Source organism: Mauremys mutica, chromosome 1 (assembly GCF_020497125.1).
Source record: "Mauremys mutica isolate MM-2020 ecotype Southern chromosome 1, ASM2049712v1, whole genome shotgun sequence".
NCBI lineage: Eukaryota > Metazoa > Chordata > Testudines > Geoemydidae > Mauremys > Mauremys mutica.
In genome coordinates this window covers 346,071,465-346,095,394 of record NC_059072.1, presented here as the reverse complement: position 1 = coordinate 346,095,394, position 23,930 = coordinate 346,071,465, and the positions used below count along the sequence as shown (strand labels likewise).

At 39.2% G+C, this 23,930-nt stretch overlaps 1 long non-coding RNA gene across 2 annotated transcripts in view; it reads left to right on the top strand.

Annotated features, from left to right (window-relative positions):
- LOC123366633 overlaps positions 1-23,438 on the top strand; it is a 30,747-nt gene extending 7,309 nt beyond the window's left edge. For both annotated transcript variants that reach the window (XR_006578162.1, XR_006578163.1), the window contains 2 exons: positions 22,325-22,510; positions 23,280-23,438. This is a non-coding gene — a long non-coding RNA (uncharacterized LOC123366633). The remainder of the gene's footprint in view (positions 1-22,324; positions 22,511-23,279) is intronic.
- Positions 23,439-23,930: the final 492 nt, after the last annotated feature.

The following is a 23,930-nucleotide window of genomic DNA, read 5'->3' as shown; positions in this document are numbered from 1 at the left end:
AGATAGCAAATTTCCCTTTTCATTAAATTAATCTTTTGGACAGTGTAAGTGCTGCATCAATACATTCCCTGGAATTACTTCAACAGGGTAGGTCTTTTAAAATGCTCAAAACACAGAGGCTTGACACAGGGGAAACCTTGTATCTCTCACCTTAAATACAGCATCACCCACTTCCTTCCAAAGTGGGGACATATTTTTGACTTTCAAGGGCTATTTGAGACAGGTTCGCATTGGAGCTTCATATCTCCAGTATTTACTATATGGGGCGCGTCCAGCTTTATGCAATTGCTCAGTAATCCAATATATCTAGTTAGAAATCCGTTCTGAAAGAAATGCAAAAACAGAGAACTGGATGTTCTGTAACCCCCAAATTTGGCACTACTGTGTGTAACCCCAGAACCTGACATTACTGCAGTCAGCCATTTTGTGTGTCCAGCCACTGCTAGTTGAAAATCAAATACTACCTTGCTAGAAATAACCTTAGGGCTTGAAGAGGAAAGGCCCAACAGCTGCATGTTTGCAGTTCTACTAGTCAGCATGGGAGGATGGGACAGCGAGATAATGTACCATGAGAATGGAAGGACAATCAACGGAAGGCGTTGGATAGTCAACCTTGGTTTTAAGTGCCCCGACATATAAAATTTATTGTTGTTATGAGTGGAGATACTAGAAACATTTAGATGATAAGAGATAATGAGTAGTTTGCTGAAATTAGGATAATTGTTAACCCACTAGGGGTTACTATGTTGATCCACTAGGAGTCACTATGAGTTATGTGCTTTGTTTAAGTTAGTTATAAAAGATTAGGCAAAAGGATACACTTTGGAGAAGTCCGCGGAAGCTTTTCTTTGGGCAGGGAGCCAGCAGCCGGATGAAATGAGGGCCCTTCGATGTGTGTGTGTGTGCATGTGCGTGTGCTTGAGACCTACTAAAAACATAGTTTTAGGCAAAAGTACCCTTATTTGGACCAATAATTTATCAGGCGGAGGAGCTGTGTCTCCATTGATTTATTTATTTCTGAAACTGCCTGGAGAGAAACAGTTAAGTTACCCCTGCTTTGGGTTCTGAAAATTCTGGACAACAATTCTGCATATATTGTCCCAGATGTTATCACTCCTGTTGGAGCAAATGGAGATGTTTAGCTCCTTCTCACATTTTTCTTCTGGGGTATAGTTCATCGACTCAATCCAGGAGTTCAGCCATTTGTATGTGTTACCCACAAAATGTTTTTGGCTATTATACTTTTTAAGGTACACTTCAAGTGGAGTGTTATTCCTCAGCATCTTTATAATTCTGAGTCAAAGATTATTGTAGAAAGACCTTGCTGTATTGATACCTGGGGTTTAGCACTAAGAATTGTAAAGGAGGCTAATGTTGTCCATTCAATAATATCTTTTACAGTTAATATGCCCTTGGTTAACCAGGTGGATTTGAGTTTTGAGCAATTAGCAAATTTAAATTGGGGATTATTCCAGATGCCTTGGAAGAAGAGTCAATGATATTGAAAGTGGTAATGGACTTGATTTTCTGCAGAACACTCTAACAGGAGGTAAATATTGTGGTTTTCCTTAAAGGTGCAGGCAACTGCTTTGAAAATGGAAGTTTAACGAAGAGGTTTAATATTTTTTCTTAAATCTCAAGCCACACTGCGGCTTGGGAAGAGTTGGTGGGACAGAACTATCTTATTAAAAATCTTATTTGAAAAGCCAGGTGATATAAATACAAAAGAGATAATCTCACTCCTTTTGGCCATAATTTCTATTTTGTGGGATAGCCATGGTGTCTTCATACTTCTTAAGAATTGTTGTGCATCTCTATTTTTGTGAAAGTTGAAGCAGGAAATTTAAGTGGAATTAAGCTAACTGTATACATTAATCTTGGTCCTACATTCATTGTAATAGGTTCTTTCTCAATAAAGATATTACTAGTAAACACCATTTCTCCACATCTTTTGTCACTTCAGTAAATATCACATCCATATTTGCAGATACTATCTTTGACAAATCAGAGCGTATCCTGATCCTAAGTAGGTCATCTCTTTGGGTCAATGAAAGGAGAATGGTCGTATTTTTAATGGATTTGATTTATGAGAAATATCCACCAATTGAGACTTGTTCCAGTTTATCCAAAATCCTGATATCTCATCAAAGTAGTTTACTACAGATAGTACCGGTGGAATCGAAGAAGAGGGATTCTTGAGAGTGAACAGAATACCATTCATGTATAGGCTAATCTTGTATTCTTTATCCAGAATTGTAATACTGTGAATGGAGGGTACCTGTCTGATATATGCTGCTAGCATTTCCATGGCTATGTAAAATAGTAGAGCTGATAGAGGTCATCCCTGACTCATTATTCAACATAACTGAGAAGTACAGGCAATAACACCATTTGTCAGAACAGTGGCAAAGGGTGTTTTGTAAATAATATCAATCCAAGTAAAAAATGTAGGTTTAAATCCTAATTTTCTCAGGATTGTTTGTTGTTATAGCCATTCCACGTGTTTGAAGGACTTTTCAGCATCTAACGGTAGGATAGCAGCTGGAGCATCAGTTGTCTGTGCCTGGCAGATTAAATGGTGTATCTTCTGAATATTGTCCACTCTAACCTGCTGTGAATAAAATCCTCACCACAGGAACTTCCTCCTGGTGTCTGATAACGCTTGTACTCCTTAGTCCTCCAGCAGCACACCCTCTCACTCTCAGCTCCTTGTGCCTCTTGCTCCCAGCTCCTCACACACACTTCCTCTCCTCTGGCTCCCCGCTCCCTGACTGGAGTGAGCTCCTTTTTAAACCCAGGTGCCCTGATTAGCCTGCCTTGATTGGCTGCAGGTGATCTAATCAGCCTGTCTGCCTTAATTGGTACTAGCAGGTTCCTGATTACTCTATTGCAGCCCCTGCTCTGGTCACTCAGGGAACAGAAAACTACTCATCCAGTGACCAGTATATTTGCCCTCTACCAGACCCCTGTACCCCACTGGCCTGGGTCTGTCACAGGTGGTAATCACTCCAATGAAGACCGGGTTGTCTTTTTTTAGAATTAGGATAATAACTGCCATCCTCATGTCCTTTGACATCATCTTTTGTAAATATTTAATTGTAAACTTCTGATGCTCTAATTGATTGATAAATGTCTCATACAATTCTGCAGGAAAGCCACTGCATCCAGGCAGTTTGCCGTGCCAATTGCTTGCTTAACTTCTAGTAGAGAGAGGTATTGGCAATGTATTTAGGGGTACTCCCTCCATAATCTGGACAAGTTGATTGGAATCAAACTCATTATTCATAAAAGTCTTCATAAAGTACAAAAAGACTGCTGTCCTGTAGCAAAGACACCCCCCCCCCATTTAAAATGCCTCTGTTTAACTTTATTAAGCATGAATTCAATCTGGGTAGACATACATTCATTGTATTTGTATTTTGAGGTAATGAGTGAGTGTAGCAGCTCATTATTCTGAGTGTGGTTTTGGTTTCTTTTTCAAATGTAGCAATCTCCTCTGCCAAAGAATTAAGTAATTTATTTCCTTTTTTCTTCTTTTTAGATGCAATTTTTATGTATTCTACCCTTAAGGTAGCCTTGAGTGCTTCCCATAAAGTTGTAGTAGAGGAGACAGTAATTTTATTTTCCTTCAAGAAGTTGATAATGGATGTTTCAATCATCTGAAGAAATTCAGGGTCCCTAAGTAGATGTGTGTTTAACTTCCATTTTGAGGATCTTGTAGCACTATGACCAGTATATATGTGAACAGAAATTGGTGGATGATCAGAGATGATGATATTACCAATTTCCGCCTTCAGACATGCAGGAGCTAACACCTTAGATATCATAAAAACATCTAATCTGGAATAAGAGACATGAACTTTAGAGAAATGTGTAGTCATACTTCCTAGGTTGCTGCATTCTTCAAAAATCCTCTAGTCCAATATCCAATATTGGATGGCTTGCAAATGCCTGAAGTTTCCACCTAAAACACTGAGATTTGTCTATGATATCATCCGTGACAGTATTTCAGTCTCTTCCTAGTACCACTGGGATATCAGCTCTATTGGAAATAATGTCAGGTATTTCTGCAATAAAGGATGTGTTCCCATCATGAGGATGATTTTCACTCCCCAAGATTATTCTCTCACTCTTGAAAATACCTTAAATTATTATGTACCTTTGGATCTGATCGCGACTGAAATACACTAAAAAGTTAGGCTCCTGTGGATTAGTACCAATTCTCCCCTGCTTCTGGAGTTCAAAGAGGAGTGACATTCATGTCACACCCTTAGTTTTTTTACTCTGTCTTCATCTTAATTCCTTAAATGGGTTTCCTGAAGAAAAGTTATGTGACAGCCATTTGATTTTAAGTGCCTTCAAGTTTTGATTCTCTTGGAGGTTTCATTAAGCCTCCATACAGTTTAGGAACAAAATTTAATAGAGTTCATGAAAGTCAGTGATTGTTCAGCTGCTAATTGATGACCAATATATCAACAGCCTCTGAGTGCTTCTTCATGCAAAAAACCCATACACCACACATCTTACTCTTAACATCTCAGACTTCCAGTACTGGCAAGTTCAGATCCCACATGACATATACCCATATCTCGCCCATGCACAATATAAATTAATTGGGAATCTGCCAGAAATATACTTGTATTTACCAAAATTCCTACATGTGCCAAGACATATCAATGAATGAAACCTACTGTGCCATAGATATGAATGCATAAGTAATAGTGTATAGTACATAAATGTTAATATGCACATGGTATATACATATTTATACCAATAGACTAATAAAAAGTAAACATGAAATGACATAACTGATAATATGTGTGCAAATAAATATGAATATATTATACTAAGACTACATTTTAGTCATGGGTATTTTTAGTAAAAGTCATGGGCAGGTCACCGGCAGTAAACAAAAATTCACGGCCTGTGACCTGTCCATGACTTGTACTATACCCCGATTAAATCTTGGGAGTGCCTCAGGTGCTGGAGGAGGGACCACCTGGGGGGTGCTGTGGGTAAAAAGGTAAAAATAAATATACAAGTGCCTATATAAAGTGATAATGATATTCACAAATAACACACAAATAAATAGTTATGAACATATTAGCATCATGTATATATTATAACCCACATACAAAGACTTGTAAACATATAAATAAGTAGAAATAGAGCATATGTACATAAGTTGCCTGGTTTTCCAAATCACAGTTGCTGTTCTTCAGGACTTATTCTCTCCAATTTATTTTCCTTTCTAAGAGGATCATGCTGTTACCCTTAGTGAGATCTGGTCTCAATTTCTGTAGTGCTTGCCAAGTATAGGATGGTGTATTGAGGTATTTCACAGAGCCTGTCAGCTTCATTATGAAGATCGAAGGATATCTGGGGTGTAGTAGTAGGATTTTATGTTTATATTTTATATAATTTAAAATAAAAAATAATAATGTAGCATGTATTAAATGTATTGGTGTATAATCAAAATCTGTGTCTGAACTGATATCAAGGCAGTAACAAACACTTTGTTATAGGTTTAGCATTTTAGAATAAGTAAAGGAATGCAATAATTGTTTTTCTCTTTCATTGCAATTTGATGTTCCTGTTCAAATGTTCTGTGTAAATCAATTCAGTTTTGTGTGTAAATAAGAAATGTGAGTGTTAAAAATAACTATAAACCATCACCAAACCAAATGTTCTAAAAAGAAACCAGGAACAAACACAAGGGCACCAGAAAATTACAACACACCCCATTGAAATGTCAAAAAAGGGCAAATTAACGACTATAAAAATAAAACAAGCACCTATCAATGGGAACAAAATAGCTGTAATCAAAATCAGCATGGGCTAACTCCCTTAAACAGGATAAAAAAACAGTTTAAAAAAACAAGCACTAGATGACAAACAACAATTGATTACAGCATGACAGTGCAAAATTCATTAGTCACAATTTAAAAAAAAATCATTATATAAACAGGGTGCCTTGCCATAAAACTTTGGGTTTGTCCTGCCAAGACTTCCCCAGAGCATCGTGTCGTGACTGACAGAACCCAGCTCCTCCCTACCCGTGATCAAGCTAGCTGGCCACAAGATTGATCCAGATTCTGGACTAGTAACTATAACATCAACTAGCAGGACAATATGTGTGTATGTATGTGTAATTAAATGCATGTGTGTCTGTGTATGTGTGTAATTAAATGCATGTGCTAATTGCTGTATCTTCAATAAATGCGGTGTATTGACTTTTCCCCTGAAAAGATCCCATGTGCTTCTTATAAGCACAACAGAGGCAATAGTTAATATCTGATCCCCCTGAGAGCTCGCTTGATGCCATTAAATGTGGCTGTCTTCTTGCTTTAATTTACAGGGAAGTCTGGATACAAAAAGCATTTAAAATCCTTATATTTAAATGTTCCTTTTTGCCTAGCAGCAGACATCAGCTTAACTGTGTCATTAAATCTTATCAATTTAAAGATGATGGGTATGGAGTTATTATTGTTCTCTTTTCTTTTGCCCCGTGACACTCAATGAGTCCTTCCTGTCCCCAGGGGAGACAAACCGGGATGCAAAATAGCGGGGGGGGAGGGCAGGGAGGGGACAAACCAGGATGTAATATAGCGGGTGGGAGGTGTTCTGGAGAAAATGAATTATGTTTTTTGTCCTTCTAGCCCTTCAGGAGTCCCCCAGTAACAGCAAATTATTCCTGTGTTACCAGTTTTCAGATCTTCTTGTTTCGCCTCAATATTGGTTATACTTTGCATTAAGGAAGCAGTCTCCATTTTAACCTTCTTCAGTGTTATGGCTTTTTCTCATTTGTTACTTATTAGGTCAAACAAGCTTTGACTTCTCTCACATTTTTAGAGAACTCACATATTTCTTGAACTAAAAGATCAAATTTGGTACTATTTTTCCCAGCAGGATCCATAACAACAAAACAAACAGCGTCCTCCTCATCTAATTAGTAAATTTCTAAGAGCAAATTATGACTGAGATACCTGGGAGTCCTTCACTGATGAGAATTATTCAGGGGGTGAGGGTGGGAGTTGAAGAGACCAGAAGTCAGGCAGCCATCTTCTCTAGAGGTCACACAATCCCCTCGCTTCTCCTATTTCTTATCTCTTCTGCCATGGTTTCCATCCAGTTCCTTCTCTCTTTCTCTTCCACTTCTTACTTCCCCATTTCTTTTCATCCATCCTTCCATCTTCCCTTGTTTTCCCCATCCATTCCTCTCATTTATTTTGCCCACTATATATTTGCAGGGACCATTTTGTATAGTTTCTGACTGGTGTGGGGAGAACCATGACTACTATCCAAATGGCATGTGATTCCACTGTAACCTATTTTTATTAGGCTTGGAAGGATTAGATTTTTAACAGCAAATGTTGGTAAACATTGATTTCACCATACACTCGCAAACCAACAATAACAACAAATTCTCCATTGATGATGATAAAAATTTACAAATAGGTAAAGTAAGAAAATTGCTGCTTGAGAACTTATTAGAGTCAAAATCATGTGATTTAGTTTTTTGAATTAGCCTTCTTACAAGTAGACTAGTGAATGAATGGTAAAAACAGGTATGAGTTTTTTGATTTAAGGATATTTATTTTATATATTTTGACATGATGTTTTGATAATTTGTGTTTTAGTGGTTTATGAAGATCTAACTTTCTGCATCTCAATGTCTGTCATTAAATCATTGTTTGATGCCCCCTCTCAATTTCCCATGAGTGTGAATTTTAAATTCATAAAAGTCAAAAAAATCTTTAAATCAGTATTATCTCATCATGATTGTAAAATAATTTAATTCTGTCAACCCTATTTATTATAAATACTATGAGAATACTATGACCTTCTTTTCTCCAGAAACTGCAGAATTCTGTGCATTCACGCTCTGAAGGAACTCAAGTATGTGGTAAAGTCTAATATTGTTTCTCTGTGTTTGCGTTTTATGTAGACTTTCTAAGCGTGAAGGAATTTTTAATGGGGTAAAATAGCATGCGATATAGGTCCAGATTCGGATCTCACAATGGTCTAAATGTGGAGTAATCCCATTGAAATCAATAGTGCTACTCCAGATTGACACCAGAGTGAGATTAGAATCAGGCTTCTGAGTCTCAGTGTACTTCCACAATCCAGGATTTTTTTGGAAAATAACAAAATTATTAATATTTTAGAAATTATACAAGAAATAGAAAAGTTCAAACTCATGTCACAAAGATGTCCTCAACTGAACAAGTAACTGTTTTCATCATCAAAACAAAACAAAGCATTATTTTATCTAGACAAATTAGAGGACTGGGCCAAAAGAAACCTGATGAGGTTCAACAAGGACAAGTGCAGAGTCCTGCACTTAGGATGGAAGAATCCCATTCTCTGTTACAGACTAGGGACTGAATGGCTAGGAAGCAGTTCTGCAGAAAAGGACCTAGGGGTTACAATGGATGAGAAGCTGGATATGTGTCAACACTGGGCCCTTGCTGCCAAGAAGGCTAACGGCATTTTGGGCTGTATAAGTAGGGGCATTGCCAGCAGATTGAGGGATGTGATCATTCCCCTCTATTCAACATTGGTGAGGCCTCATCTGGAGTACTATGTCCAGTTTTGGGCCCCACACTACAAGAAGGATGTGGAAAAATTGGAAAGAGTCCAGCAACAAAAATGATTAGGGGGCTGGAGCACATGACTTATGAGGAGAGGCTGAGGGAAATAGGATTGTTTAGTCTGCAGAAGAGAAGAATGAGGGGGGATTTGATGGCTGCTTTCAACTACCTGAAAGGGGGTTCCAAAGAGGATGGAGATAGACTGTTCTCAGTGGTACCAGATGACAGAACAAGGAGTAATGGTCTCAAGTTGCAGTGGGGGAGGTTTAGGTTGGATATTAGGAAAAACTTTTTCACTAGGAGGGTGGTGAAGCACTGGAATGGGATACCTAGAGAGGTGGTGGAATCTCCTTCCTTAGAGGTTTTTAAGGTCAGGCTTGACAAAGTCCTGGCTGGGATGATTTAGTTGGGAATTGGTCCTGCTTTGAACAAGGGGTTGGACTAGATGACCTCCTGAGGTCCCTTCCAACCCTGATATTCTGTGATTCTATCATCTCTGTTAACAACATTTTGAAGTTCCTTAAATACTCTGACATGAATAAAAATGCAATTTTGTGAAAGGAACTTTTTTGATTGTAGCTAATCATGTCAATTTACAAAACATTCACCAGTGTTTGCTAGTTACCCATAACTGGTCTTGCGAGTTGGATTTTTATTGTGAAAGGTATATTATTGGCTGTAAATATATATTGGGTGGCAACCAGAGATACAAGATATCAGAAACATTCACCACAAAAAGGTAACATACCTATAGAAGTAGGATAAAGCCACAGTTAAGAGTTAGGACGCTCCAGTATTTCACACTATTCATCTACCCTGATTCCAACGTGCTTGGAGTTCAGTTTCTTAACTATCTTGTTTTCTCTCTGAAGGTGTCAGCAGCTGAATTTTCAAAAGCAGCCTTTAAACCAGGGTGCCCATGCCCATGTGTTTCAAGTAGGGCATCTAAAATTATTGGACACTTTTTAATATTTTACTCCAGAATGCAGCTTAGCCTGCAACTTTCTATTGTCCTATCAAATAAATGACTTTAAGACAACGGAAAGGATACATCACTGAAGCCCGATCTATAGATTATGTATTAATTATATTGATTCCCTAAAAATTCCCAGTGATCACTTTGAGGTTTGACAATTTCTTGTCCCTAGATCAGTCCCAGTATTATTAAAATTACTGTTCAGTTTCGAACCCTGATGTGCACAGTTGCAACACTCACACTTTAGGAATCCTTCTGTATTTACAATAGTTTATTAATACATTTAGCAAAGTCACAAACACTCTATCCCAGCAAGGTAGATAGAAGTAATACAAAATGTACATCTGCACATCTGTATGCTCACACCATCCCTTGCAGAATACCCTGAAATGTTAGACATCATCTTCCTCATTACCACCACCTTCCTCATCATCACTAGTGGCCATCATCCTGGCACCTCCCAAGAGCTACATCTCTCTACCATCCCACACACAGGCTGGGATACAACTTTTGTAGTATGTTACACTTACGCCACTATGTCTAATGCATATTCAGCAGGGGTTTCTCCCCTCTTCTTTATTTGTATTTCCTCACCCTACTAAAGTTAATGTGTCCTTTTTGTATAGGTTAGTATATTAATGATCTCAACTAATTATCGTATACGTCAATTCGTTGCCATGGCCCTCTTGTGATCACGTATCTGCAAATGTTCTATCCGAAAGCCAGTGTTAGCTCATGTTCCTGCGGTTGGCTGATGTTGTTATGGACAAAATTCCCCCTTACACACACTATTTCCAGTTCCCCAAAACATAGGGGTGACCATTAGGCCATTTATCTGTGCCAAAGTTCATGGGCCTCAGGCCTTATGCTAAATATCTTACAGGATACAGGCCCGTAGTTCTTGCATTACTGCTGAATAAAATAAATAAATAAATAAATAATATATAACAATAAATAAATTCTAAAGCTAGCTCTCTGGCCTACACTATTACGCAATCAAACATTATCAAAGTCTAAAGATTACTTGACATGTAACCTTTCTTATTTCTTTCCCTGCTCTCTTTTACTGTTGCTCTTTTTATCCCTTTGCCCAATTTTTTAAAAGGACATCTAGAAGTCCTTAAGATGGCCACAAATTTATTCTAGCTACTACTGGCACTATTGTTCAATCCACTATCCAGTTTTTAAACAGGCTAAATCAGCATTTCTGAAGCCGGTAACTCCATGAAAGAAGTAGACACACTGAGACAGCATAAACATCGTAACAAGTAGCAACACACTTAAAAGGTCACAATCAACTTTATCGACACTTCATTACTTTTTTTTTTTTTCGTTTCACTCCTTAATACAAATTAGGGGCCCAAAGCAAACCCTCTCAAATTTTGGAGGTATTTCAAATCTGAACCTTGATCTAAATCTACTAACATCTCCCATCTTAGTAATGGGTAGGACCAAAATCTCATATCTGAACTGTGGGGGATGTGAAATTCAGACTCAAATGTATGCCCCAACCACCTTGACAGCATATATTTAAGACCCCGTTTCAGGACAGCACATAAGCACATGCTAAATTCCATACCTTCACTTTGAGGGACTTTAGCACATACTTAAGTGCTGCTCTGAATGGGGATTAAAAGCCCAGTGCTTTCTCACATTCCTCCTTTGGCTATGTGTGTGCAACTCCTGATCTAGTCAATGACAATTGGGCCCACATCACTGAGGGCTGAACATAGCCCTTTGTATATAAATTAGTATCAGTCATATTTGCCTCCATTTGCATTAGAAAGGAAATTCGCAAAGCACACATCATGCTAAATGATGCTCTTTAGATGCATGTTTACATAGTATCTACAAACACACTAGACAAATTAATCACATGAAAAAATTAGCGGAATTCACTACCTCACACACAACATAATTCTCATTTTTCATGAAGCAGAGAAAGGCTATTTTACACTATTTTCTGTTTCAGCTCTGTTCTCCTTCCACTATATAGACCCCTTTGTAGTATAAATCTTGTCTTCAAACAATTTAAGGGATGTTGGGAGGAATCTATTTTTCTCCACCAGAGTTTTCAAAAGCCAATATTTCCTGAAGGAAATCAAACAGTGATATTCGTTTACTAGACAAAGTAACTAGTTTCAGTTGTCTGAGTAATTGGCACAGGAAATCCCTTTGTGGCCAGGGCCACTTTAGGAAAGAGGAGCCTATTATTTTTTTTATGCAATGGCATCAAAGTGAGGATGTGCTGCTATGGGCCTTGAGGCTCTGAAAGGTTTTTTTTAGGTCCTTAATGGTCCCAGATGAAGTGCTATTATTGTGCAAGGAGATTTTGTAGTTAAATATGTTTCAAAATTGCTCTAACAAAATTCACTGGTACACATGATTTATTTCTTAATCAGAACATTGCTCTTGAATACACTTATGAGAGCTGCAGGCTCTTTAATTTTGCAGTTAACATTGATTAAGTCACTATGTGGCCATCTTTATCTCTCCTCCCTCTATACTATTACATACATTAGATCCTCAGCCTTTAATTTCTGGGTCATGGTTGGCTTTAAACTGTTCTCATCAACTCTGCAACTTTATATACCTCAAAGAAGATATTGGCAATAATAGATCTATGCTGATTTACACCAGCTGAGGATCTTTCCCTTTTCATTAAGAGATTCCAAGTGATGGAGAATCCTCTGCATCCCTGGGGAATCTGTTCCAATGGTTAATTACCCTCACTGTTAAAAACGTGTTTCTTATTTCCAGATGTAATTTTGATGATTTCAACTTCCAGCCAATGGATCCTGCAACTCTTCTGTCTTCTAAAAAAGACCCAGATTGCCTTCTCTGAGGCTGAGACTCAGGACCATCAGACTAGGAGATTGATACACTGCCTACTGAGCTAAGAAGTCATTTGCTGGATGCTGTTTCTAATCTTTCATGATACTTGGATTGGAAGCTCTTCTGAACCTGGAGTTTGTACTTTGTTTAGTCACATTTATGGCACTATACAAAAAACCACTACTCACTGTAAATAGAAGGTTAAGTGGTGAATTAATCACAGTCCATAAGTACCTACACGGGAAGAAATGTCTAGTGGATAAAGACATATCAAGCTCTAGTGGGTGGAAGATGCAGCTAGATAAATTCAGACTGGAAATAAGGTGCAAATTATTAACAGCAATTAATAATTGGAAAAATTTGCCATGGCATGTGGTATATTTTCCATCACTTGAAGTAATTAAATTAAAACTGGATATCTTTCTAAGAGACATGGTCTACCTCCACCTTAAATTATAGGCTTGATGCTGAAATTACTGAATGAAATTCTATGCCCTGTGTTATGCAGGAGGCTAGATGAGAGGATCATAATGGTCCCTTCTGGCCTTAAATCCTATGAAAGTATGACAAGAACCATCCCTCTCTCACTGCACATACTAGAAGAGATTACAATGAAGGAAGTTCTCCGTTGACCTACAAATATATTTCTACCAATTTTAATTTGTCATTTTTGTTCCTGATACTTTCGATCAGCAAAGTGGGCAGCTTTCTTGAGGAAGTGAGTCAGAAAGGAGACAAAAAATATTAATAGCTCAGCTGGCTTTAGGATGAATGGTTACATTCCATGAGCTTAGATATCTGCTGGTGTAACACCAATCAGTCTATCAGAGAATAAGGCCAGACAACTTTAAAGTAACACTTTATAATTTTTTAAAAAATGATAGGGACAGAAGGCTAAAAATCCAACACCACAAAAATGCAGACTGCTGCAAAGCAGACAGAAGCTTAAGTGTCCACTGGTTCAGATAAGGGATAGAGAAGTCTGCACTTCATTAAAGAAGCAATGGTATTCTAGCCGGCAACTCCTCTCCTTCAACAATTAGAACACCATTTTGTTTTTACATTTAAAGTTTATTTATCTATTTTGAAAATGTTAGTAAATTATAATTGCATAGAAAATTTGCTTTAATTATAATATAAAAAAATAACCCTGGAGGGGGAAAAAGGATATTGTGGTTCTTTAACAAGGAAGACAAACAGCTACTCATATTGACTGGTATCCCAATATTAATTCTTCCCTCCCTTTATCCTGCCAGAGGACACTTTTGACCACGAGACTGTTGATGAAATGCAACCAAATATCTGGGTCTCATGAAGGTTCATATTGCAGAATACCAACAGTGCTAACTCTTACACGGAGTTTTTGTTAGAAATGGTGGTAGCATGGTACAGAGAGGTAACTCTTATGAAAAAGTCCTATAGAATATAACTTTTCTCTTGGTGATTGAGCCATCCTACAGAATTCAACAGAAAATAATATTCTCACTGTAGAATTCTAGGACAGTTCAAGAAACCTATAGAAAGGCTTTCAATTTACATAAAACCCTACCAGTTTAATTCCTATTAAATTTTCATAAGAAGAACATCTGGACAGTCAGCCAGGACAAGTGATGGGATAGTTTGTTTTGACTTCAATATCCTTGGAAGACTACAGAGCAGCTCTAAACTGGCCAGCATACTGGTTGTATGCTATTCCATGAGTGCTCTCAATCACATCAGGTCACTCTTCTTTATAGAACATGGAGCATCTACAGCAGATCTATGGATTCACTCCCATTACAATTTTCAATCTGATTTAAGTACTAACCTTTCAAGCCCTTGCACTTTCTCTAACCATGTAGGCATGCGAGGGGTAGCATTAGCCACCTGATTTCTGACTGCTTTCCATTACTGTACATTAGATATTTCATATTGCAGTCAAACCAGGCATCTGGTCCTTTGTAAAATTCCATGAAAAGAACAAACCTTAAGATTCCATCTCACCGAGTAAAGCACACTAAGATTTATTTAAATTTTATCCTCTTCAGAAAAGAGCAATGTTCTTGTGAAAATTATTCTAAAAACGATACTATATGTAAAAGGCACTTTTACTTCTAAAAGCAACTTCAGTATTATGGGCACACAAGACAATTTAATATGGAAACATATTTTAGCTAACCGGGATTTCTTCTGTATATTTATGACCATGAACCTTATGTTCTACACTAGGTGGAAAGTCAACTTGAGGTAGATGGGAGATAAACACTTTCTTCTCAGTCTATAAAAAGTAACCAAACAACTGAAGAGTTTGCTTATTCACATTTTCTTGTCTTTTACTACAGTGTTTACTATTTGTAAGTGATAGGCCTGAACACAAATCCCCAATCTAGATCTGACCTTTGGCTTGGAACTATCGCTTCTAAGTGCAGCTATTTACCAAGCAACAATGTCAATCAGAGAAATAATAAACAAATAAAGAGCATGGTACCTAAATGTTGTCTATCACAATTCATATCGTAAGAGGACAATAGTTACAAGTAAGCAATTTTTTCTTCTATATAACAGAAAAATATCAATGTCTTTGTCTCAGGCAACATCACAGATTAACAAAAAGCCTCTGATAAATTATACACCTCATTTATAAGATCCAGAAAATGACATTGTCTGGCTATACCTAAAGAGACCCTTGATATGGATTCAATCAGGCCACAACTTTATTATAATAGGAGATATACCTATCTCCTAGAACTGGAAGGGACCGGTCATTGAGTCCAGCCCCCTGCCTTCACTAGTAGGACCAAGTACTGATTTTTGCCCCAGATCTCTAAGTAGCCCCCTCAAGGATTGAACTCACAACCCTGGGTTTAGCAAGCTAATGCTCAAACCACTGAGCTATCCCTCCCCCCTTATTATTAGATGCCTCAGACTACCCGGCAGATAAATGTGTACAATGCAGGCAATTCCATGTTTATTCAAATAACTACCCATGGCTTCATTTTCCATCCAGGACACCCAGCCAACCCATGGCTTGGACATTACCATCTCCCCATCTTGTAGGAGGGTTAAGGTGGGCTATAAGAATGGGGGTTGGCTCCCTGTCATACCAATCATAGGAGTCCTGAAACCCTCCCCCTACCAATTCCATTCCTTTAATCAGCACATCCTTTTAAATCCTTTAGCAGGCCATTTATCTGGTCACTGGAGGAGTTCTCTATGGAGTACCTGCACTGTACATCCACCCCACACTTACAAAATAAGTTGCGACGTATAGTCTAATCACCTTTTCTCCTCACCATAATGGGTCCTCCCTGACACCCGCTGGGAGGAAGGCAAATATCCTCACTCCACCTAAATCAATATGGTGGTGAGGTAAAATTTCCTTTCCAGCGCCTCTAAAAAGGAGCGACTAATGCAATACCCACAGCAGGTCCTAACCTAACCTGATATTCACACTTCTAGGGGCGGGAGTGTTAGTGAGAGACTTTCTCCATTAGTGTTGCCTTGCCTATTGTGTGGAGAAAGGGCTTCCAACGGCCAGGGCTTGCACCTTTAAAGCCTTCCAGCCTTACATTCCCCGGGGGTGAGTGAGCACTGCAAAGCTGACCACCTCCCACCCTACCCGCCATAAAGCACTGCTACATTCCTTCAGTAAACCCAGACAATGTTCCCCCCTCTTCAGGTGTGGTGTAGTCATTATACAAACATTCTGTTATGGTGTTAAAGATAGCAAATGCCAAACACATAACAGTTATGATTCAGGAACTTTTCTGTCAGAGGCATTTGGCATGATTCTCCTCTCCCTTACACTGCGGTAAATTCAGGCATAACTGAGCTGAAGTCAGTCAGGGCTTGGGAGGCGTAGGTTGAGCCATGTGTCCTGCTAGGGTGAAAGATGGCTCTTCACCCAGCATTGAGCCTTGGTTAAACATCACAATCTAGCCCTAAGTAACTAATTACACCTTTTTGGAACCATTAGCAGACAGCGAAAAGCAATCTGAAAACACTGTCTGTTTGAAAGCTGCAGTGGCACCACTAATGGAGAAAGTCTCTCACTAACCCTTTGACACAAAGGGAAGTTCCACACACAGAAGAAAGAGGGAGGAAAAGTTTCTAAGACTGTTACATCCATAACACATTTTTAGTGGAGATTCTCTGCTTTGTGATGCATTCTTTTCAGAAAACTTGATGATTTTTTTCCTCTGCAGAGAGAACCCTGAACCCTTTTCAATCTTGACCAACACCCCAATCCTTTTGTTTTTATATTATTATTTCACAGTTCCACATATTAATTTGCTAACCATATGCTCCTCCAATAAAAATCTGCAGATGATTCTTCTCTCTGGCTTATCTTGTAAATTTCTCAGCAGTGTCAGAATAACAATATGCCAAAAACACTGAACTAAACATGCAGCAGAATTAGACAAAACCTTTATCAGGTAGATTCCTGATTTTTTTTGTCATTGTTCCATAGTTATCATTAGTCTGATCAAAAATACATTGATTCTTCGGGGCTTTGACAGTTTTCTTTGTTCAAGACATCAGTGCATCTGAATTCATCTTCAAGCCATGATTCTGTATTCTCTTAGGTAACTTAAAAAATCCAGCATTTCTTAACAGGTGAATAAGAACAGAATCAGACTCAATGCATTCCCTACGGGTAGTTGTAGATTTGTTTGTTTGTTTGTTTGGTATTGCTAGAATTCTGACATTGCTTACTAGCCTTGTCACATCTCTGTCATCCCTATCAATATTTTAAAGTATATATTTAACATTTCACCCCTCTCTTTCCCACCAGCCTTTTCCATTTCCTTTGAGCTAACAATCTGTATGTAGCTGCAGTTGCCATTGAAAGAGGTTCACTGCATTATTTAGTTTTGTTTGCTTTATCTGAACACTGGAAAGAATATTGATATACACACCTGTCTTATTTAAACCCAAGGAAGAGCTCTGTGAAGCTCAAAAGCTTGTCCTCTTCACCAAGAAAAGTTGGTCCTATAAAAGATATCACTTCACACTCCTTGTCTCTCTCTTGTTCAAACTACTAATTCATGAGCAGTGTCTCACTATATTCAGATTTTACAGGGATGACTAGACTTGTTGTTTTGTTCGCTTTTAAATACCTTATCTTCCAAAATGTTATTCTAAATCCCAGTTCTTCAAACCTCAGTTTGACCAAAGGCTGATGGTTCATTTCCTTACCCATACTCAGAGAAAGGGAACACTACACCCATATCCTCAAAAATCTTCACTTATGTCCTACAGTAAGCATCTCATGCAGGGCAAGGGTTGCTATCCAAAACCCACTCAAGTCAACAGCAGCAGCTTTCCCATTTGACTTTAATGGGCTTTGGATGTGGCCAAAAATCTCTATCCTTAGACCCTTCTTGCAAATTCTTACTCTGGGAGAGTATGATGTAATTATTTATTTAGATTTCTAGCAGAGCTCTGATCCCAGACACCAGGCAACTTATCAGGTTTAAATTTTGCAAAATAAAATTGACAATGTGAGCATGATGCATTGCTATCATACTACTATTTCTCTGCTATTAAATAAGACTACCCAAATGCTAACCCTCTATCCAGTCTCCCTCCCTGAATGCCTGAGGGGGGGAAGGTGTTCTTTGAAGCATCCCAAAAGGTTAACAAACTGAGGTTCTGCAAGATCAAGGAGGCAGGGAGTGATTTCCAAAGGGAATCCTCAATGAAAATGTACCAGCTGCACCCTTTGTTTTATACTAGTTGGGTCCTCCCAGCTCAAGCATCTCTGCAGATTCCAACTGTGGCAGTCTTCCATAAGGAAAAAGTAGTTGTATCTACATGGGTCTTTTCCCCTAAAATTTCCCACCCTTGCTACCACCAGTGGCAACAACTGTGAAAGTCCTAGAATGACGGTCTTGGGATCACAGGTGCCGACTTCCCCTCTTTCTCATGGGTGCTCCACCCCCCTCTGCCCCCGCCCCCCCACTCCACCCCTTCCATGAGGCCCTGCCCCTGCCCCGCCTCCTCCCACCCCTGCCCCACCCCCATTCCAACTCCTTCCCCAAAGTCCCCGCCCCAACTCCACCCCCTCCCTGCTCCTCCCCTGAGCACGTCACGTTCCTGCTTCTCCCCCTCCCTCTCGGAGCATGCTAACTCTGCCAAACAGCTGTTTGGTGGCGGCCGGGCGGGAAGAGCTGGGAGGTAGGCAGAGGAGCAGGGATGCGGCGCACACGGGGTGGAGGAAGTGGAGTGGGCGGTGAGGGGAGCTTGGCTGCCGGTGGGTGCAGAGCACGCACTAATTTTTCCCTGTGGGTGCTCCAGTCCCAGAGCACCCATGGAGTCAGTGCCTAGTTGGGATAGTCGCATGGAAATCAGGAGGTTCTGGCTTTGCCACTGACTTTCTGTTTGACTTTGGGCAAGTCACAATCTCTCTATATCTCAGTCCGTCATCTAAAAAACTGGGATAATAAAACTTCCTTTCTCTGCATTAGAGACAAGGTGGGTGAGATATCTCTTACTGTTGGTGGAAGAGACAAGCTTTTGAGCTACACAGAACTCTTCTTTGGACCTGGGAAAGGTAATCAGAGCATCACAGATAAATACTAGGTGGAACAGATTGTTATGCGAAGGAGGTTTTTTTCCTCCCATGACTGGAGAGCTGTTAATGAGCCACTTCACTTTGAATGGTCCCTTAAAATATGCATTTACTTCTGCTAAACAACCTGTTTCAACTTGTATTTAGCTGTCACATGCTGAGTACATTTCCCAGACCTGAAGAAGAGCTCTGTGTAAACTTGAAAGTTTGTCTCTTTCACCAACAGAAGCTGGTCCAATGAAATAGATTACCTCACCTACCTTGTCTCTCTAAGCATGGGAGCTAACACATATTGTGAGGGACAATTCAAAATGAAGTTGGCCACTAACAAACTCCAGTCATAGGACAAAGGAGGGTTAGTGGGTTATAGATTTTTGTAAAGAGACATAAATGAGTTCCTCTATCGAGTCCATGGTTTTTAGTGTCTAGCAAAACTATGAATTTAAGTTCCTAGGCCCTTCTTTGGAAGGTATTGTGCAAAGTTTTCTTTGAGGATAGGGACTGAGAGGTCAGATATGGAATAACTGTTCCATGAAAACCATTTGCCCACAGGTGATAGGGTGTTTTTGTCTTTTATCATTTTTCTGCATGAGTTCGTTCAAGAGTCTGGTTTCACCCACATAACTCCTGTTGGGGAATCTGATGTGCTGGATGACATGTACAACATGTTGAGATAGATGTGTAAGATCCCTGGATCTTGAAAGGTGTGCTGTGAGGGGTACTGATCATCAGAGCAGTGGAGTTATGTCTGCAGATTTTGCATCTGTTGTTATGGCAGGAACTAGTGCCACTTTGAGTTGGTGTGTGCTGGTCTGCGGGGAGCTTGCTTCTGTTGATGAGCTTGGTGAGAAGAGGGGGTTCAGGAAAGATTTCTTCCAGGATGTAGTCCCCACTAGATTATAAGCTTTTTGAGGCAGGGTCTGTCTCTTATTATATGTTTGTACAGTGTCTAGCACAAAGGGGCCCTGATCTTGCTCGGGTCCTCTAGATACTACTGAAATACTAGTATTGGTAGCACTACAAATAGAATAGGCAAATCCTTGGCAGCTCCTGGAATTGTAACCATCATGTTATTCAAGCCTGCTCAGAGCAGGTAGTCAAAAAAGCCTGGTCTTCCCATACACTGTTCTCTCCCATCATTCTGTCTCTGGCATTGATGCACCTCTGAATGAAACTGACATTGTCGGTTCAGAACCGGAGAGCAGGGAAGCCATTGTATGTCAATCAGTGATACTAACCTAAGGCATCAGCTTTGTTGTTAGATAAATCCTTGGTGCTGACTCTTTCATTTCAGAAGCACAACATGCACTTTGGATCCTAACATACACGTGATATTTTTCATTGCTGGGAAGTAGTTAACATCCAACGCTCACTGGGTGGGAAGATAACAAGTGTGCTCCTAATGCTAAACACTAGCTTTATGTTTATTAAGCTGCTAGCAATTCAGGCTTTCAAGAAAAAGTCTTGTAGTCTATCCCCATTTATATTTAATTTGATTGTCTTTATGAGGTCAGCTGAGGAGAACTGTTCAGTTGAAGAAAACCGTTTGGAGATTTGGTTCAGTCCATATTTAGGCACCTAAATAAGTAGTGTGATTTTCAAAACTGCTGATCACCCAGCAGCTCCCCCTGATTTTAGAAGAGACTCATGGTTTGTTGTTGATGTTGATTTTAATCCAGGTCACTTGTTTAGATGCCAAAATATGGATGTAGGAGTCCAACATGAAGAACCTAGGCCCAGATCCACAAAGGTATTTTGGTGCCTAACTTCCACTGAATTTCAGTGGAAGTTAGGCACCAATATACCTTTTTGGATCTGGGCACTAGCCCAGAAAATCTTAGCCTGGGCTTTTTGGACGTGCCTGGAGGGGCTCAAGATAAGATTCTTGGGTGTAGAACAACCTACTATAGCAGATTGACTAGCTCTCAGCCTTCACTGTGTTCAGGTTCCACCTTTAAATAAAACAAACTAGATAAGTCCCTTTGGACAGGCACCATCTTTGTGTTTGTACAACACTTAGCACAATGGGATCCTGGGCCATGACTAGGGTTCCTAGGTGCTACCACAATACAATAAATAAATTAAAACGAGAAAGCTTTCATAGGATATAGGTCTCTCTGTTCAGAGTCCCTGCTGCCTACTTACTTTGCTTCCCATCCTTCCTATAAAAGGGGTAGTGAAACAAGTGGAGTGAATTCCCCCCTTCCAAATTTAATACAGTACAGTACACTCCAACTTTTCATATAAGAACACAAGAATGGCCATACTGGGTCAGATCAAAGGTCCTTCTATCCCAGTATCCTGACTTCCAACAGTGGCCAATGCCAGGTGCCCCAGAGGGAGAGAACAGAACAGGTAATCACCAAGTGATCCATTCCCAGCTTCTGGCAAACAGAGGCTAGGGACACCATCCCTGTCCATCCTGGCTTATAGCCATTAATGAACCTATCCCCCATGAATTATCTAGTTCCTATTTGAACCCTGTTATAGTCTTGGCCTCCACAACATCCTCTGGCAAGGAGTTCTGCAGGTTGACTGTGCGTTGTGTGAAGAAATATTTCCTTTTGTTTTATACCTGCTGCCTATTAATTTCACTTGGTGACGCCTAGTTCTAGTGTTATGAGAATGAGTAAATAACACTTCTTTATTTGCTTTCTCCACACCAGTCATGATTTTATAGACCTCTATCATATCCCCTCTTAGTAGTCTCTTTTCCAAGATGAAAAATCCCATTCTTATTAATCTCTCCTCATATGTTTCATATCCCTAACCATTTTTGTTGCCCTTTTCCGAACCTTTTCCAATTCCAATATATTTTTTTTTGAGATGGGGCAATCACATCTGCACACAGTATTCAAGATGTGGGCGTACCATGGATTTATATAGAGGCAATATGACATTTTCTGTCTTATTATTTATCCTTTTCTTAATGATTCCCAACATTCTGTTTGCTTTTTTGACTGCTGCTGCACATTGAGTGGATGTTTTCAGGGAACTATCCACAATGACTCCAAGATCTCTTTCTTGAGTGGTAACAGCTAATTTAGACCCCACCATTTTATATGTGTAGTTGGGATTATCCTTTGCAATGTGCATTACTTTGCATTTATCAACATGGAATTTCATCTGCCATTTTGTTGCCTAGTCACCCAGTTTTGAGCGATCTTTTTGTATCTCTTTGCAGTCTAGTTTTGTATCATCTGCAAATTTTCCTACCTCACTGTTTACCCTTTTTTCCAGATCATTTATGAATATGTTGAATAGGACTGGGCCCAGTACAGAGCCCTGGGGGATACACTATTTATCTCTCTCCATTCTGTAAACTGACCATTTATTCCTACCCTTTGCTGCCTATCTTTTAACCAGTTACCAATCCATGAGAGGACACAAGAGCTGCTGTTTTACATGTAAGAAGGCTGCTCCTATCAGGAGGTTCAGAAATGGGAAATAAAGTTCATAGTTTACTCATGCTGAGAAGTGAGTCACTTTTGGAAGTTCCAGGTTGCTGAGCTGAAGAAAATGGACATATTTCCTTTTTCAGAGCTTTGACGGGTGAGTAATGAGAGAATCAGAACAAGCCTAGAGCCTCCTCCCCAAAAATGGGTTTGGATGGGCCAGAACTTTTATGCCACTTCTAACCGTACAAGACAAGGGCCATAGCTCTCAGTCTGCCAGGGTCTGAATGTGAATAAAAAATCCGAAGTTAATGGCAATGAAACACAGTAGGGGAAGGATGCTGTGGTCAATGTGAGAGTAATTCTTTTGACAGGTTTAATGTTTTCCATAGCCTCAGTTTCATGGTCTAGCATTTATAGTATGATTAATGTACAATAATAAAGGGTAAGGAAACATCCCATGTATGGTAGAAATAAATTTGGATCAAAAAGCTCCTTATGTACAATTAAGAGGATACTTATTTTATTAGATAAGGCTATATATAATCCCCAAATGAAGGTAGGACCAAGCTAGATATTTCACTGAGTTCAAATTTTTCATCTCTGCATTTCCTCATGAGATTCTCCATGTGAACTGCTTTAGCAGTAGGCTGGCAAGCTTTTTTACGACAGTTCTTAATCATTTTACAACCAATCCAACACCTCAAGGGGTGGACTTTAAATCTTATTCATTCTAACAATGATAAGTGCTAGGAGGATCTCTTTTATTATTCATAGATGAGAAAAAAATATATAGTATTGTGATTAAGAGGGGGAAGCTAGTGGCATGATGTTCACCCTAAAGAGTATAATTATACTTACTTTGCCAACCCATAAATCTGCTAGCAGAACTGACTTCCTCCTTTGCTCATGTCCCTTATTTGCAGGGATTTTGTCTTGTGACATTCATCCCATGACTTAGTGGTCTGAGCCTCATCCGACTGACCAGCTATAAAACCCCCAATGACTGAGTTACCTGTTTGCCTCCCTTCATTAATTGACATCTTAATTGATCTTTGCTGGGATCTGAGACTTTATTCTGATAGTGGAACGCAGTGTTTTCCGAGAAATATAGAAAACACAATAAGAAAGCGATAGAGATTATTATGATATTATTGACACCATTGAAAACTTATTTGAAGACTATACAGTAATAGTAATGTATTTTGCACTTATGAAGAGCCTTCTACCTAAGGATCTCAAAGCACTTCATGCACAATAATTAAGCCTTATACACCTGTGAGGTAAGTATTATTCTAACCATTTTACAAAAGGGTAAACTAAGGTAGAGAGATGCAGTGTGATTTGCCTAATACAAAGCTAATCTGTGGCAGAACAAGGAAATCCAGGAATCAGGTCACTGCTACAATCACCAGGAACTTCCTCTCCCTTAAAAATAAACATTAATGTTTATGCCCTAGAAAATATAAATTAGTCATAGTACATTATGGATAGAGATGGCTCCATATAGGTCAACTATAAGAAATGTATTTTGATCTGTCTTACGCTAGGTTAACATCACTAATTTAGCCAGTGTG